Raw genomic sequence first — 19762 nt, forward strand, 5'->3', positions numbered from 1 at the left:
ATTCAGGGTTTTAAAAGGGTGACACAATTGTGTAAGGGCTCGTTTTGGGCAACATGGCATGCCACATGCCCGTATATGATTTAAACATACCAATCTAGTCTTCACACGGCCTTGGACAGGCCCATGTGTCTAGGTCTGTGGCACATAGGCCATGTCGCATGGTCTATGCAACCTACTTCACTTCTCCCATGCCCGTGTGACATCCCACACGTCTGTGTGGCTCAACTATGTCTCGCCCATGGCTGTGTGCCTTACCCATGTAACTCTCTGACTTGTTTTATAGATGAAAATAATTAGCTCCAGGTTTCACACGACATAGGACACTTCTGTGTGTCCAGGCCATGTCTTTTTCGATTTTTGGAAAAATTAAGTCTCAAGATCCATACGACCAAGGACACGCCCATGTGTCCAGGCAGTTTGGTCACATGGCCATGTTGCCATGCCGTGTAACTCACTATCAAATTCCTTAAAATTTTAAAACTAAGTCTTAAGATCCACATTGCCAAGGACACGACCGTGTGTCCAGGCCATGTGGGTTAAAAACACCTTTTTTTAATTAAAAAAATTAATTAATTTTGTTAAAAATATCTTGATATAAAATTAAGAAAATTAGTAGTGTTAACACTTGGGTTGCCTCTAGAGAAGCGCTTATTTAATGTCTAAGCTCGACTTACCTTAAATTTGCACGGTCATAATGGTTCGTGAAGTTGAAACTCCTATTTCTCGCTATCAATTCGATTCTCAAAATAAGGTTTAAGTCAAGTACTATTTACTTTAAAAGTGTCGAATTCAGAATAATTTACCTCGAATGTACCGAATGGGAAGACATTTGGTACTGTAAAAGGAGTTGTTCCATTTGCATTAAGCATTGAAGTGGCAACACGTGGATCTGTGTTATCTAGTAGAACCTTGTCCCCAACCTTAATTTGGTGTGTTCCATCCACATGCTCATTATGGTATAGCTTTGGTTCTACGTCGTGTATTCTCGATTTCTCCTTGACATGTGTCCGCCATTCATCTAGTTCATCAATCTGTAGCATTCGTTCTTCATGAGTCATTCTGTTTTTGTCACATGGACTGGAACGTGGCTTCATCATGTTCTTCCGAGGGGTTTCCTACAAAGAAGTTTTAGCTACAATGTTAATCATATTAACAGAACTCATATAATCATCTCGATCACTAGATATCTTAGCAGAATCATGAGCTTGGAGAGTAATCATGTCATTACCTACACGAATATCAACATCAATAATAGTTTTGGTTGTTGTTAAAAAGGTATGACCTAAAATCAAAGGTACGTCACTATCCTCATCCATGTCTAAAACAACAAAATCAACTGGGAATATGAATTTATCAATTTTCACAAGTACATCATCAATAATACCCTAGGAAATCTAATGGTTCTATCTTCTAACTGAATACTCATCCTAGTTTGTTTGGGTTTCCCAAGTCTTAATTGTTTAAACATTTTATAGGGCATGACATTAGTACTATTCCCTAAATCAGCTAAAGCATTATTCACATTTAAACTACTAATTAAATAAGGAATGGTAAAAATCCATAGATCTTTCAATTTTTTGGGTAGTTTATTTTGCAAAATAGCTGAGCAAACTGTATTTAGCTCCACATGCGATGAATCATCTAACTTCCATTTGTTTGCCAAAAGCTCCTTTAAAAATTTAACAGAATTGGGCATCTGCGAAAGAGCTTCAATAAACTGTAACACCCAGAACCCGAGACCATCGCCGGTGTCGGACACGAGGGGTTAACGAGCCAAGTCCTCTTAAAGCACCGACCAATTTGGCCTTTCCAGACAGGCTGGAAAACTGCGTCACTGTCGCCTTAAAAATCATATCTCAAGTTTCAAAACTCGGAAACTGATTCCGTAAATTTTCCCTAAATTTAGACTCATATATCCTTCCATGGATTTATTTCTATAATTTTTGGTCAGGCCAATTGGTACAGTTTATTAGTTAAAGTCACCCATGTTACAGAGGTCGACTACACTGACCTTCACGCGTTACAACTTGAATATCTCTCTGTACAGGGCTTTAATACTGGTTTCGTTTGTTTCTAATGAAACTAGACTCAAAAAGGAATCTGCACATATAGGCCATAACTCCTAATTCATTCTGGATAATTTATAGTAAATTTTCAAAGTCGCGAAAGGGGACCCAGAAACCGTTCTAGCCCTGTCTCACGAGAACTTTAATATCTCTCGGTATACTATTCATATGATCATTTCGTTACTTTCACATGAAAATAGACTCGTCAAGGTTTGATCGCAAAATTTATTCACTATTTAACACCATTCCTACAAATTTTGGTGATTTTTCACATCCACGTCACTGCAGCTGGCAGCCTCTGTTTTTAAGGTAGGCTTTACCTATATTGTAGTTCCCATGGACCAACTATAGTCTAGTCATACTTAGGTCCACATATGATCATATTTAGCCATTCCAATGGCTGATCATGTGACCAACTCTCTCATTCCAAACCATAATCACATCATGAAACCAAATATAATTACAAACCACATATGGTCAAATTCCATACTCCACTTTTACGAACTATTTTCGCATGGCGCACACATATACATCACAAAGTACTTAAAACAACCGAGGTAGTCCTATACATGCCATATCCAAAACCCAACTAAAGGAGTACCAAAAAGGGCTTTGATAGTGTGGTTGACTTCAACTTCTATGATCCCGAATCCGATTGCTAATGAGCAAAATCTATAAACAGAGAAACAAAGAAACGGAGTAAGCAATTTATGCTTAGTAAGTTTCGAGCAATAATATACACACAACCAAAGCATAGCATTCAAGTAGCTAAACAATAATTCATATGCACAATTTCTCAAAGACATGCTTACTTCACAATCCCAACTCTTATATTCATACACTAATAACGGCTTAGTCAAGGCCGATAACTCATTTGTCATTGGAGCGAATACGCACATACACTTACTCATAGTGTGCAAAGCACACACGAAACGTACCTTGTTGTTGGGAATTTCACAAGCGTATTAACTGAAAATTTTTACAGCAAGTTCAAAGTTCTCGAATCACATACCTTCGGAGTTTATCCGGATATAGCTACTTGTTCAAACACCTTCGGGACATAGCCCGGTTATGATAACCCGCACAAATGCCTTGGGACTTAACCGGATATCACAACTCGCACAATTGCCTTGGGCTTAGCCCGGATATCACAACTCGCACAATTGCCTTGGGCTTAGCCCGATATCACAACTCGCACAATTGCCTTGGGCTTAGCCCGATATCACAATTCGCACATTCATACACATCTTTGTTTCAATTTCATAACAAACTTTTGTGCACAATTTACTTAATCAAGAATATCATTTCGGCTCAATGGCCACATACAAGGGCACAATTTCGATTGCTTATTACTTCATTCAATCGAATCAAAATCTAAGTTTCGATACTCGAAAACTTACCTCGGATGTTGTCGAATGATTCCGATGGCTATTCGACTACTTTTTCCTTCCCTTTATCGATTTGGTCCTCTTTGCTCTTGAGCTTAATTTAACAATTAAATTGATTCAATCATTTGAGTATCAAAAAGAGGAACTCAAGGCACTTAGCCCACATATATTCACTAGACATTAAAGTCACATAAGTACGGAATTCATGAATCGACTCAACACACAAAGCCTTCAACATGCTTACTCATGGCCGAACAACACAACCTCTTAGGTACTCATTCATGGTCGATTATGCATGTTGATGTTGAGGCCAATTATGTGTTTAATACCACACATGAATGGCACACATTTTACTAGCTAATGCTTTACATATTGTAGCTCAATACACATCTATCATTTACTTCATAATCAAAACATAATCACATGAAAATACATACTTTGAGGTAGTATATATGTCATACCAATACATCATGTACAAACATGTATACACATATAGGTGCAAGGTCAATCTCAAGGGTTCATACCCATCCAAACACAAATTTTACCAATCAAGTAACAAGCATAAATCATGCTCATGAATGCACCATGGCGAATACATCACAACCATACCCTTTCAACTTCGGTCATGGTTAAACAAAGAATTCAATGTCCTACTCAAGAATACTAAAAGAAATTTCAAGAGTAGTCAATCCATCATTACATGCATCATCAACAAGCTTCACATTTAGCATGCAATGGCTTTAACACAATATCACCCTTGGCCAAATACCATTTTCATGGCATAACAAGGATTTGAACCATGGCTAACATGCACATCAAGTTAGCAACCAAAACAAGCATGAATCTCATGACACAACCTCAAACATACCTTAATCTTGATGCAAGTATAGCCAAATCTCCTTCTAGTTCTCTTCTAAACCAAGCATGAAGCAAAAATCCTTCCTTTTCCTTAGTATTTTCGGCCAAAGAAGAGAAAATGGATGAACAAAATTTTTTCTTTCTTTCTCTACAACTCACGGCAATGGGAGAAGATACCACACTCACACACATTTTTTTTCATTCTTTTATCACCCATACACCATTGTTTATTATTTCTCCCTAATACACCAACAAAACATGTTTCATGACATGTTTAGCCCATACACCCTTGTCATGGCCGGCCACTTCATGTTGGGGGGGAAATTTGACATGCAAATCCCTTATTTTTGCATGCATTATCAACTAGTCATCACACATTTCCCCATCATACTTTCAAAGTTTACTACTAGATCCTTTCTAGTGAAATTCACATTTATAACTCTAAATCGAAACATCAAAAATGTCACACATGAATTAACACATATTATAGGCATCAAAATAAATTTTAAATTATTTTTATGCCTCGGTTTTGTGGTCCCGAAACCACATCCCGACTAGGGTCAATTTTGGGCTGTCACATAAACAGTAAGTTAATATATAATTTTTTCAAAATTTTAAGAAATTTACCAAATTGTTTGTCTGTGTGGTGTTTCTTTGTCCCGTTGAGATATGGCACACGAGGTTTATATTCCTTACCGACCTGGTTTTGCTCATTTTGGCTTACCTCAACCTTACCTTTACTTGCCACACTTTCTTGCCTCGGTTCCAGTTCAGATTCAACTAACCCTTCTTCATGTCAAATAGTAATTGCATGAAGCTGCTCTCTTAGGTTAGTTTCGGTGTTGCTAGGTAAGCTACCTTGTGGTCATTCCAAAATCAACTTTACAAGTTGACCAATTTGGTTCTCAAGCCCTTGAATCGATGCTTGTTGATTTTTAAGTACTATTTTGGTGTTTTGAAAGTGGGTTTCTGACACCGAAATAAACTTCATCAATATCTCCTCAAGGTTTGGCTTTTTCTCTTGTTGGTAAGCTTGTTGTTGATAGCCTAAAGGGGGTTGTGGTCTTTGATTTCTTTAACTACCCCAAGAGAAATTGGGATGGTTCCTCCAACCTGCTTTATAAGTGTTACTGTAAGGATTATTTTGAGGGCTAGAATTATTACCCACATAGTTGATATGTTCGTTTTTTGTGCTAGGACAGTAGGGAAAATATTTTGGATTGTTCATTCCTCCTCCATTTGCATCGCATTGCACCACCGGATGTACCTACGTAGAAACACATAAACCATAAATTTTCTTATTTAATTGCTCTACCTAATTTGATAACATGGTGGTTGCATGTAGATTGAAAACATTGGCTGCTCTATTAGGCTTCATCCTCATGCCTTGCCACTGATAATTATTCAGTGCCATCTCCTCTATAAATTCATAAGCCACTTCAGGTGTTTTATTATTTAGAGTACCATTGGCGGCTGCATCGATCAATTACCTAGTTGAGGGGTTCGACTCATTGTAAAAGGTTTGAACCTGTAGCCATAGAGGTAACCCATGGTGAAGGCACCTTCTCAATAGATCCTTATACCTCTCCCATGCATCATATAAAGTCTCTAAGTCAATTTGCTCGAAGGAAGAGATATCATTCTCAGCTTAGCTATCTTAGCCGGTAGGAAGTACTTCAATAGAAATTTCTCTGTCATTTGTTCTCATGTGGTGATCGAACCTCATGGTAGGGAGTTCAACAATTGTTTATCTTTATTCCTCGATGATAAGGGAAACAACCGTAGGCAAATGGCATCATCAGAAATGCCATTTATCTTGAAAGTATCAAAAACTTCTAGAAAGTTAGCCAAATGAGTATTTGGAACTTCGTCCTGCAAACCATCAAAATGAACAAATTGTTGTATCATCTAAATGGTGTTCGACTTCAGGTTGAAATTATTCGTAGCAATAGTGGGTCTTACAAAACTTGATTCAGCCCCAGTTAGAGTAGGCTTGGCATAATCGTACATAGTACAAGGAGCAGGATTCAGATTTGCTAGATTTGCAACAACCACAAGAGGTTGCTGATAATTCTGATTATCAGCCATCTCCTCAGTCATAATTATAACGTCCTCTTACTCTTCCTGTGACAGCCCTAATTTGACCCTATTTGAGAAGTGGTTTCGGGACCACAAAACCGAGTATAAAAATAATTAATTGTTATATTCTATGCTTAGTATATGTGTACATGCATATGTGAAAGTTTCATGCTCTAATTTTGTCATTTGTATGTGAAATTATTAAATAGGACTTATGTGAAATAATTGTGGAAGGTGATAGGTAATTTTAAAAAGGGGTCTATTAATGCATGTCACAAAAAGTTTGGACCTGCATGTCAAATACCCAATTTTTTATTATGGTGGCTGGCCATGATGATTGTTGATGGGCAATATATATGTTTAATTAAATATTATAATAAGAATTTGCATTATTTTGAAATAAAAATATTAATTGAAATAAGAAAAGAAGAACAAAAGGTTTGGTTCATCTTCTTCCTTGCTTAGCCGAACCTTAAAGAAGAAAGGGGAGATAGCCATTCGGTCACTTTTGAGCTAGAATTAAGGTATGAAATTTATGTTCATTTTTGAAATTGTAGCATATATTAAGTTAGTTACTAAGTCCCTAACTTAGCCATGTCAAAATTTTGATTTTTTAGTAGTGATATGAGTAATCGGCTATGGAAGATTTTTGAAGAGAAAAAGATTAAGGATGTCACCTGATTCTGGTTGCTGTTAAATTTTGCATATCTTGTACTGTGGGTAAAATGCACAAAATAAATATGGTTAGAACCAACATGCATTGCTGTTCGGTTTATGCTTGAGGAGTTTAAAAATTTGGGAGCTTAAAACTGTTTAAATTGCTATTTATATTGCTGTCCAAAAGTTTCAATTTTAGTAATGTCCCATTATTAATAGTTGAAACTAAGAAACAAGTATTTGATGAAAGGATGTAGGTGGCTAAATTGTCTGAAAATTTAATTGTTGTTAGCTCGAAAAGTATTCGAATGCGTGCTGGAAATTAATATCTAAAGGCATGCAAGAGTTTAATATGCCGAATATGAACAATTATAAGTTAAATTAAGGTTTGCTAAATTACCATTGTCATTGCTGAATATGTGCTTAATTAAAGAAGAATTTGTTGTTGAATGTTTTAAATGATTTAGATAGTTATAAATTAAGTCGAAACTTGGTAAAATTGAATAATTGTGGCTTAATTGTTTAATGGCAATTGGCTATTATAGTGAAATGCAATGTTAATATTTAGTTGCTAGTGTTATATGTGTGTTAGCCGAATTTAAACTTGAATAATGATTTGAGCACGATGTATTGAGATTATGCTTTAGTGAAATTATAGATATATGTGATGAAATTGATTGGTGATTTACATGTTTAAATAACATGCATCAAAGAATGTGTGAAAGAATGAATTGGTAATAAATCTGCTTGGGACAGCAACAGTAATGTGATTTTGGAAAATCACCATAAATTGTGGGAGTTGAGTTAGAAGCTGAATAAATGATTTAATTAAAGCTTAATGAGTCTATTTTCTCATAAAGGAAACTGTGAAAGCAAAAGAATTTCTGATAATGAGATATTTGAAGTGATGTAGGACAAGGTCAAAATGACTTCTAGATCCCCTGTTCTGTATTTATAAAATCATGATAAATTGTACAAAAATGGTTATATGATGGATTTTATATTCTTAGACTCCTTAATGAGTCTAGTTTCAAATGAAATAAATGAGAACATATTTTCAATTCTTTACAATGAGAAATTTGATTCGTAGTAAAGAGTGGTCAGATTAGCCAAACAGTGAAACAGGGGAAACTTTAAGAAAAATCTGGTATTTATTGGAAAAGCTAAAAATTCTGAAATTTTTATGGATAAAATATATATGAGTCTATTTTCAGGGAAATTTTACAGAAATTGATTTGGAGTTTTTTAGCTCCAATTATAAATAATTTAGTGACTATTGCTCAGGAAGACAGCTTATTGTGAATTTGTGATTATGTGGTAAATATTGATAAAAATTTGTTAACGAGTTGCTTAATGTTTTCTTATAAACTTACTATGATCTATATGTGTGAAAGTCGTATATATATATTATATTTTGAAAGTAAAGCTTGAATAGTCGAATAATGACTAGTTTAAAATTGTTGAATTTAAGCTCAAGAGCATAGAGAACCAAGGTTGGACAAGGGAAAAGAGAAAGTAGTTGAATAGCCAATCTGAGACTGTTCAAAAATATTCGAGGTAAGTTTTGAATAGCCACATTTAGTACGTAATTGATAATGTCTTGATATGTGTATGATAACTGTCCTGCGAAGTGACAAATAATTTATGTTTAAGGCTTAAAGCCGAATAGACATTAGAAGTTAAGCTTGGAAAGTAAAATGGACATATATTCTTATGTATGTTATTGAGCCAAAAGTTATATGAATGGTGCCCATGTTATGCTATTATTCGAATGGAATAAATGAACTATGATCGTGAGATGTTATGTGAATTGAATTTTCTTGCGAATAAGTATGCATGACATTCACTGATGTATATCCAGACTTAGGGTCCGCAGGCTATGTGCTGGAATTATATCCGGACTTAGGGTCCGCAAGCTATGTGCTGGATTTATATTCGGACTTAAGGTCCACAGGCTACGTACTGGAAATATGTCCTGGCTAAAGTCCCACAGGCTTTGAGCTGGTATTATACCGGGTTTAAATTCCCGCAGGCTTGTGCTGGTAATTGGTTTCAAGTCCTAAGACCTGACAGGCTTAATGCTAGTAAGTTAAGTAAGATTACGATATTGAGTGTTCGTAGTAAACCATCGTCGAGTAAGTACTATAAATTTATTATGTTCAGGTACGTATTACTTACTTATCGGTGAATTGATTTCGAAGTGAATCTTTAGCATCAAAGAAGAATATATATATATATATATAAATATGATTGATGATTATATTTGCGAATATGAGAATGATTTGATCGGTCATGGTATATTTGTATATGAATTATATGTTAAAATTTCTTTATGTACTCATGTACATTCAGTCAATGATTTTGTGAATTATTAGTATCAAAGAATGATACTTAAGTGTGAATGATTGTTATATCTATGAGTAAAACAATGACATATTCGGTCAAATGTTGTTATTATATGAGATTATTTGATTTAAATGCATCGCATGAACTTTTAGTAAAAGAAAAATATGTGCTGAGAATCTATGTGTATGTTTATGTGTATCCGGCCATGAAGCAATTTGAATTGAGAATAAGTCTGTTTAAATGAATGTTTTGATTTTCGATAAGTTTTAATTATTTGTGATGCTTAAAACTTACTAAGCTTTGAAAGCTTACTTCGTTTGTTACGTTCTCTATTTTATAGATTGTTGATTCCAATTACCTGCTCGGAAAGGGAATCGTCAGCTACTCGTCACACTATCTATCATTTTGGGGTACTACTATATTTTGGAGCTAGTATGGCATGTATGGAATAGACTTAAGCGAATGATATTTTGAGATGTACTTATATATAAGCCATGTGAATATGGCTACTTTTGAATGTCGATACAAGTTTGAATTTCGATCTTTAACTGAGTTTGGCGAGGTATATTTTTATTTTATTTTTATTGTGTATGTTTTTTTTTTTAAAATATTAAATTTTGGATCAGTAACTCTTCATAACCCACCCCGGCGACGGACACGGGTTATAGGGGTGTTACACTTCCACTATATTCTGTCGATTTTGCCTTGCTTCTGTATGTTCTACGAGCTGTACTTTCAATTTCACTATCAAATACTAATGGTCCCGATGGGTTTTTTCTAGTTATAAATTGAAGGAACTTGCCAGAAGCAAATAATAGAAAGAAAAATTAGAAAACAAAAATTAAACTAGAAACAAAAATAAAATGCAATAAAAATAAATGGCTAAATTAATAAAAATCAAGTGTTCCTAATATTTTAGTCCCCGACAACAACGCCAAAAACTTGATGGTCACTAAACTAACTATAATTACGACAAAGGCAAGCGCACCTATCGAACAATAGTATAGCTATGGTGAGTAGGGAATATCGTATCCACAAGGACTAAAAGTACTAGTAATTAATATTTTTCTATTATTTAGCCGATAAATTGGGATAATTGTTTTAATCTAAATTAACTACGAATACAACAGAAATGAAATGGGAAAATAAACAAATAAAACCGATGAGATACACTACCCAAGAAGGAATCCACCTAGACTTCACTTATTATTCTGAATCTAAATTAAATGATTTATTCACTTGCGCCTTTATTTGTAGAAATCCCTATATTTTTAATATCTCATTCAAGAGTAAGAATAACTGACTATAGTTTGATTAATTGAAATCTCTTTCTAATTAAAACCCCTATTGTTGTATTAATTCAATCTATGGATTCCCCTATTAGATTTGACTCTAATATGGTAGATTTATGTTGTCTTATTTCTAGGATTGCATGCAACTCCACTCAATTATGCTAAATCTACTCTTAAACAGGGACTTTTGCTTCACCGAAATAAGAACATTAAACATGAATTAATATCCCTAAAATATTAAAGTAAGAAATAAGCATACATAATTGAGAACAAGAATCAAGTATTTATCATGTATTATAGAAATCAAATAATAAGATTCATCATAGGTTTCATCTTCCCCAGTTATCTAGGGAATTTATTTCATAATCTAAAAAGAAAACATCTCAAAGTTTGAAAAACTACAAGACATAAAGAAATTCAAATAAACTTCGAAAGAAGTTAAAATGAGATCTTCAATCTTGAAGGAGATCCGCTTCTGAGTTGGCTTCGATGCTGTTCTTCAAGTAATTTCTTCAATCTTCTCTGTGTCCCATTAGGTCTTCTTCTACTTGTTATTTATAGACTTTAGAGTGCTTAGAAGGCCTAAAAATTGGGTTTTTTTTGTGTGTTTGGGAAACAAGGTGCAAAATCAACGCGAGCTGGCACATAGGTGCGTGGCCAGCCCGTGTGGAATTGCTCAAGCTGTGTGGATGCTGAAAATAGCTCTTTTTGCTCGATTTTTTCTTGTTTATCTCTCCTTTCACTCCCCTATGCTCACCTAAGTATAGAAACATGAATTTAAAGGATTAGGAGCATCAAATTCATTAATTTACATAATAAATAATCCAAAACCATATCAAGAATGAGATTAAAAACATGTTACTTTGTTTACTTATCATTTATGCCTATTTCACATAGGACCACAATTTCATTAGAGAAAATGGTCTTGTTATACTGAATTTTAACGACAAAGACCATTGATGTGGGAAAAATCGTTCAGAGACAAATTAGAAATTGTGCCACTAGACGATCTGGCCCAGCTTACTTACCCTTTATGATAACAATTTTGTGCTTGAAAGCTAAAATTCTTACAAATGTAAAGAAGACAAGTTATAGCCAAGGCACAATCACAGATCAGGACCTCTATCGAATAGCCAAAGATTCTGTTCTACAAAATGCTTTGAATTGAACAAGGACCCCGAAAAAAAAAAGAATATCCCATAAAGATCGAACTAATACAGTCAGCTAAAATCCCTGATAAGGCAGAACCAATTGAACCAATAATAAACCTTACATGTCAACCTCAACATTCAAAACAAAACCACCTCACCCAGATCTTCATGATGAACTATCAAAGTTGATGGACATAGTGTAACTTATGCAGTGGTAGCAACAAGCTTACTGGAGATATTCAAAAATACGGAATGACTCAATGAGAAGTGTTTTTTATGAAAATATTCAATGACCAATTTATTTTTGTGACTAAATTTCCAGATTTCATATTTGAACCATGGAGTCCAATACCAAAGAGGGAACGAAGCGATTTGTGCAAAAACAAATACGATGGAGCAAAAGATAAGTTGGATTCTGAGGGGTCTGCAAATAAATAAAAAGGGGGATCTTTACTTTATATTATTTTCTATCCTAGGATATTTAATGTTTTTAGTATTTTATTTCTTGCATAATAAAATAAGAGGTGGGAATCATAAATAAAAATGAATAAGTTACAAAATAAGAAGTGAGACAATAGATATGTACATGTGTAGGATTGGATTTAGAGAGAGCTTGGTACTTAAGCAGTCAAATTGACTCACCTTCTCTTCCTTAGAATCTTACATGGTGTATAGCATCTATTCATTTCTAACAATGAGGACATTGTTCATCTTAAGTAGGGGGACCGAAAATTTGAAATTATTTTCTCTCAGAATAAAATTTTCTTTTATTTATGGTTAGGTTATATTTTGTTCAAAATTTTGAAATTTTGTCAAGTATGCTAAACTTCAGTATGAATAATGTTCTATTATCTCAATAATTGTTATGTTAGCCAAATTATGACAAAAATGTACTCTTATTAATGTATGCAAATCATACCATAAAATTTTTAGTCCCTTAGGAAAGTTAGCCATGCATGAAAGTTTAAGTTTCTAGAATTGATTTAGTAATTTCTTCAGACGAAATGCTAGGAAGCATGGAATGTTGAAAATGATTTAGGCAACTTTTGTTTGGAATGCGTGAGCCTTTCAAGCCAACCTTGATGAATATTTATCCCTTGAAACCCAACTTGAGACTATATGTCCTAATTTTATTTAAACCTTTGCAATATTTAGCCATCACTTCTTTCATAATTATATTTTAATTATCCCAAACACTAGACTTAGTCTATTCAAAATATTCTTTGAAAATAAGTTTGGGGGACTTGAAAAGAAGTATCAAACGCTCAAAAAAAGAGAGCATATGTACTCGAAATAAATAGATGTACAAAAGAGCATATAAAATCAAAATGAGTTGGTGTATTGAAGATAATTATTCTGAAGGTCAGATGCAAGTTGAGTCTAGGGTTTTTAGCCTAAATTTTCTACCTTTTACTTGCCCCTAGCCTAGCCATGTTACAACCTATTTAAAAGACCTATTGATTCAAGTTTCTATGCTACCTACATTAATGGAGAGAAATTGCTATGTTCAACATATAAAGGTTCAAATTAAACTTAATGATTGCAGCTTGATCTTAAATAAGAGAATAAATTCAAATTGGTAGGGATTTAGTCTATTGAGAAAGCATTTAGTCTATTTTTGCTATCATAATAATAATTGAGATCAATTTGAACGATATATATACTTAAGTGGCAAAAATCTCAAAATTTTTGTTCTTAGGCATAAGTATACTAAATTCATAATTTTTGGAATAATGTTTTCTAAAAGAGTTTTTCAAAAGTGTCTCCAAGAAATTCTTTTCAATTTGTGCTTTACTCTGGACGAGCAATGCATTAAGTTTGGGGGTGTGGAAACACATAAAGATATAGGCTTTTTTAGCACCTTTTGAATTCGAATTTCATACTTTAATTATAAAATAATTTATTTTCACTTAAATTATTGACATATTGAATTTTAATTATTTTTATAATAAATTTTCACAAATTTGGATTATTTTCGATAGTTTAGCACAAAAGGTGAAAATTGGCTCGAGAGACACCTCGAAAGGCTTGAACCGTTGGGGAATTTTTACATCAAGTGAACAAAAGGCAAGATTAAATATTTTGTAGCCAAGGAAGGTCCAAATGATTTATTATTTTATTTAGTTTATATTTAATTTTTATCCAAAGTTAATTGGATCAAAAATTAATATAAAGCCTAAAGGAGAAAGTGGCCCAATTGTTCTAATAAAAGTAGACTGATCTAACAAGAGAAATGGTAGCCCAAAACCGTCCCATAAGTTAGCCCAATCTGTTGATTTTTTTGATTTTTATGATTGCAAAAAATCCCTCAAAGTTTCCTTGAAATCGCATTCAAACCCCTCCACTTATCATGCTTTTGAAGATTTGCCCCAAGCTAAATTTAACAAAGTTGGAAACATTCAAACTTTTCCCCATGTGTGACCGGCCAAGGGAAGTGTGTGGCTGCTAATTATTTTCTATTTTTAGCTGTCACTTCCACCTATAAATACCCCCTTCACCTATTCACTCAACACACCTCTCATTCACACTTATTTCTCTCTTTTACTCACTTTTTCATTTCTAAAACCTCCTTTTTTATTCTATTTTCTTTCTTGTCCTTCCTTGCCGATTTCTCCTCTTGAGAAAGAGCATTCGTCCGCCTTGGAGTAGCAGCACTCGACTATTCATAGAGGTCTCGAATTGACAAAACAAGTAAAGAAGAAAAGAAGCGCGCTAGCGACTCTAGAGAGACATTGGATTTGTTTCTAGTTCCCTACTCTTTTATTTTCTTGATTCAGTTATGATGAATACTCATTGCTTCGTTACTCTTGATTTAATTAAAATGACTTAAATTTAATTCGTGTTAGATTGATTGCGTTCTATTGCTTAATTTATTAAAAATCATGTTTGTATTGTTATAGGCCTTGTTGATTTGTTCAATTAAACAAAATAATGTTTATGTTATGCTTGCATTTAAATTGTAAGGTAACAATTGAATTAATTATTAAAGGGATTGAAATTCTAATTAATGGATACAATATTTAATCAGCGACGATATTAAACAATACACTAGCCTTGTAGAACTTACAGGATTTTGTGATTAAATTGTTTCAATATAGAGATATATTGTTACCTCACTTAATCTTTTACTTGCTTATGAAAATTGAATTAATTGTTTGAATTGGCATAGAGGTGCTGTAACAACCCGATTTAGACCTTATTCAGAATGATGGTTTCAGGACCATGAATCTGAGTCAGAAAAATATTTCAAAATTATTTTTTGTGTTTATTATGTTTGAATTATTATCTATGAAATTTTTGTGTTTTAATTTTATCATTTGAGTGTCGATTTAATAAAAAGGGCTTAATTGCGTAAAATGAAAATTTGATGGTTTAATATGTAAAGGCCGAATTATGAATGTCTTTGTAAATTGATGTGTTTAAGATACAATTTTCCCATGATAACATTTAATGGACGGTAGTGACCATGATTTATAATGGTTTGAAATTTTAGTTTTAAGGTTAAATTAGCAAAATGTGAAATAATATGTATTATAATAAAACATAAATTAAAACATTCATGTATTTTTTGATACATTTGACCAAATATAACAAAAGAAATAAAGGAAAGAAACCTTAGGGTATTCAGCATTATTGAAGCTTGATTAAGGTATGTAATTAGCTTGGTTTTTGATAATTTCTACGTTTTTTAGATCGTTGCAGTGTAATGTACAAAGCCCATGCTTGAATTTCTCATTTTGATGAATATTTTGAGTTATGCCATTGATGAATAATTGAGATTTGTGATGTTAGTTGATGAAATATGAAAGATATGTTTTGGATTAGCATGTTTTGTATTGGAATTTTTGATGATTTTGAGTAATTAGGACTAAATTGTAAAAATAATAAATTAAGGGACTAAAATGTGAAATTGTAACACCCCAAACCCGGCCTGGATGTTATGACCGGATCTGATGCGCCACATTGATGCGTTCAAAACACTTAGTTTGGAAAAGCTGAGTTGGTGTTGTAAAAGACACTTTTAAAGGTAAGTTAAAGTGAATGGAAGCTGCGCACTGTGCACTGAAACCGGGAAGAAGAGGAGGTGAGTCCGTCGGTTGCTTAAGTACCAAGCCCTCTTCGGATCCAATCCTAGACATGCACACCGCCATTGCCACACTCTAACATCTCGTATAATTTTGAGAAAACCGTTGATTATGACCACTTAAGAAAATGATTAAGGTTGCAAATCGTTTGCTTAAAATATTTATTTTCTTGGGAAAACATTTATTTTATGGAAACTTTATGCGTCATCGTGATCTTTTAAAAACAAGTAGATTTTATAAAACGAACCCTAGTGCTAGCAGTTTAATAATCCCCAAAATATAAGTAATTAAAAGAGCGACCTTATTACAACTTTAAGCATAATAAAATAATCCAAAATAAATGCTAAACTTATTTAAAATCGGCAATCAATCTTCATGGCCACTCTGAATCCCTTGACTCCAAGTCCACCAATTCTAGGGCTCACTGCAAGGATGGAAGAGGAAGGGGTGAGTTTGGGAAAACTCGGTGTATCTGAAACCCATCCAAAGCCCAATTCAGCTCGAGCCCATTGGGCTGAGCCCTATTCGCATAACAAGATACATGATGGTCAAGCCCTTTTCGAATCTGATAGCAAGGCCTTAGCCCTTTTTACATAACAGTGTGGCCCATAGGCCCGTTCGATAATATGAGTAACAACAGTAATAATGAATGCAAGCCTATCTGGGAGACTACTCAACCCACCAACCGCTACACCGCCTGCATCAGCCCTACACACCATGTGGGAATATCTCAACCCACCCAACCCTATACACCACAGTTAAAGAAGCACTCAAATTCGATCGATTGAGGCAAAGCCTCCGATCGTGGATGAACCACTTTCGATACTTCCTCCATTAATACCCCAATCCCATGCAACATATATTAATAAATGCATATCATGCAAAATACAGTAGTAATCAATCAAGCAGTTCAGCCAACTTAAAACCCTAGGGGTATATCGGTAATTTTGCTCTTTAGGGGTAATTTGGTAATTTTGCTCTTTAGGGTAATTTCGTGATCTACGCTCTTGCACAAGCTAATTGATAATTTTTATCAGTTTTATGCAATTTGATTCCACCATCTACCTAACAAAGCTAATTTGCCCATCTCTTACCCATATTGGTCCGTAAGCCCATTGGGCCCAATTTTGGCCCATCGAGCCCCTTTTCCGAAATACGCTAAAACGTCACATGAACGTGCTTACCACCTTGCGGTGCGGATCTAACAATTACTCTATGACTTGAGAGCATTCACATACTTACATGACCATGAAATGCCGAAATTTGGCATTTCGACTTTTTTAATTGAACTAAGAAAGGGTGTTAGACACACCGATTTGCGATGATCTCTTGAGATCCCTTCCGATATCCTACAGTTGATTAGCACAGTTCTTATTTACAAACCATAATCACTAAACCCCAAACTTACTCATCCATGCTCAAACCATATCCCTAAAAGCCTTTGAAACCTTACCTTCTTTGCCAAAAGCGGTAGCTAGCTCGAATCCGATTGCTCCAACAACCCACGCCTTTAATCCAACGCTTAAGAAGACACTAATCATTGATGAAAACGTCGGTTAAAACCTTTAGAGCCATATGCCCAATTCGACCTCTCTATATTTTAGGGACTTGACTTTTCCTAACTTTGTAAAATATAACCAGATCGAGATGATGAACACTTACCCTTACTCCTTTTTGATCTCCACGCAATCAGTGCGATTTATCTTTCAAACGATGGTAAAACTCGACTCCGGAGTTCTGAAGTTTCGGCTATAAGCCACCAATTCTATGGTTTTTCGGCTTTTGTATGATGAAGGAGAAGATAATGCGGGGCTACAACCTTGAAGTAGAATTGCGGTCAGAATCCGAGATTAAGAAAAGATAATTTGTAAATTAATAAAAGCAAAAGAATATAGGAGAACACGGCTTTGAAGAAATCGGCACAAGCAGTGATCACAGGATTTCGGCTTTTATTGATTCGGCAAAAGTGTTGATGAATAGTAGGTATGATGAATAGTTTGAAGAAGAAAAAATAGAAGAAGAAGAGTAGGGGAGGTGGTAGTTTCGGCTAGAGAGGAAAAAGAGAGAAAAGAACAATCCTAAGGTGTAAAAGCAGAAGAAAATGGCACCAACAATACCCTAAGTGCCGAAATACTACCCTCATAATCCCCCTGCCGATTTTCCCTCTTCAATTCCCCCCATTCAGCTAACTCCTAGCCTCATCCCAATCCCTTAAATCTCTCCCCTTATCACTCCTTAATCCAAGCAGTTAAACTGATCCAACTCTCCTCTAGCAGAATCCACCTGAACTCCAACACTTACCACTCCTGCACTAAAAAAATAAATGCACCTATTAAACCACTAAATGTAACACCCCAAACCCGGCCTGGATGTTATGACCGGATCTGATGCGCCACATTGATGCGTTCAAAACACTTAGTTTGGAAAAGCTGAGTTGGTGTTGTAAAAGACACTTTTAAAGGTAAGTTAAAGTGAATGGAAGCTGCGCAACAGGTAGGAAACCAGGAAGAAGAGGAGGTGAGTCCGTCGGACTGCTTAAGTACCAAGCTCTCTTCGGATCCAATCCTAGACATGCACACCGCCATTGCCACACTCTAACATCTCGTATAATTTTGAGAAAACCGTTGATTATGACCAGCTTAAGAAAATGATTAAGGTTGCAAATCGTTTGCTTAAAATATTTATTTTTCTTGGGAAAACATTTATTTTGCGGAAACTTTTGCGTCATCGTGATCTTTTAAAAACAAGTAGATTTTATAAAACGAACCCTAGTGCTAGCCAGTTTAATAATCCCCAAAATATAAGTAATTAAAAGAGCGACTTTATTACAACTTTAAGCATAATAAAATAATCCAAAATAAATGCTAAACTTATTTAAAATCGGCAATCAATCTTCATGGCCACTCTGAATCCCTTGACTCCAAGTCCACCAATTCTAGGGCTCACCGCAAGGATGGAAGAGGAAGGGGGTGAGTTTGGGAAAACTCGGTGTATCTGAAACCCATCAAAGCCCAATTCAGCTCGAGCCCATTGGCCTGAGCCCTATTCAGGATCTTGATACGATGGGTCAAGCCCTTTTTAGAATCTGATAGCAAGGCCTTAGCCCTTTTTACATAACAGTGTGGCCCATAGCCCGATTCGATAATATGAGTAACAACAAGTAATAATGAATGCAAGCCCATCTGGGAGACTACTCAACCCACCAACCGCTACACCGCCTGCACCAGCCCTACACACCATGTGGGGAATATCTCAACCCACCCAAACACACCACAGTTGCGAGCTTGCAAAGCACTCAAATTCGATCGATTGAGGCAAAGCCTCCAATCGTGGATGAACCACTTTCATACTTCCTCCATTAATACCCCAATCCCATGCAGCAGATATTAATAAATGCATATCATGCAAAATACTGTAGTAATCAATCAAGCGATTCACCAACTTAAAACCCTAGGGTATATCGGTAATTTTGCTCTTTAGGGGTAATTTGGTAATTTTGCTCTTTAGGGGTAATTTCGTGATCTACGCTCTTGCACAAGCTAATTGATAATTTTTATCGGTTTTATGCAATTTGATTCCACCATCTACCTAACAAGCTAATTTGCCCATCTCTTACCCATATTGGTCCGTAAGCCCATTGGGCCCAGTTTTGGCCCATCGAGCCCCTTTTTCCGAAATACGCTAAAACGTCACGCATGAACGTGCTTACCACCTTGCGGTGCGGATCTAACAATTACTCTATGACTTGAGAGCATTCACATAGTTACATGACCATGAAATGCCGGAATTTGGCATTTCGCTTTTTGCCGAATTGAACTAAGAAAGGGTGTTCGGTACACA

At 35.0% G+C, this 19762-nt stretch overlaps 1 non-coding gene across 1 annotated transcript; it reads left to right on the forward strand.

Moving 5' to 3' along the window:
- Nucleotides 1-5856: 5856 nt before the first annotated feature.
- Nucleotides 5857-5962, forward strand: LOC128280343 (small nucleolar RNA R71). Its single transcript, XR_008270523.1, has one exon. It is a non-coding gene; the product is annotated as a small nucleolar RNA R71 (small nucleolar RNA).
- The last annotated feature ends 13800 nt before the right edge of the window (nt 5963-19762 follow it).

This window comes from Gossypium arboreum, chromosome 8, assembly GCF_025698485.1.
Source record: "Gossypium arboreum isolate Shixiya-1 chromosome 8, ASM2569848v2, whole genome shotgun sequence".
NCBI lineage: Eukaryota > Viridiplantae > Streptophyta > Magnoliopsida > Malvales > Malvaceae > Gossypium > Gossypium arboreum.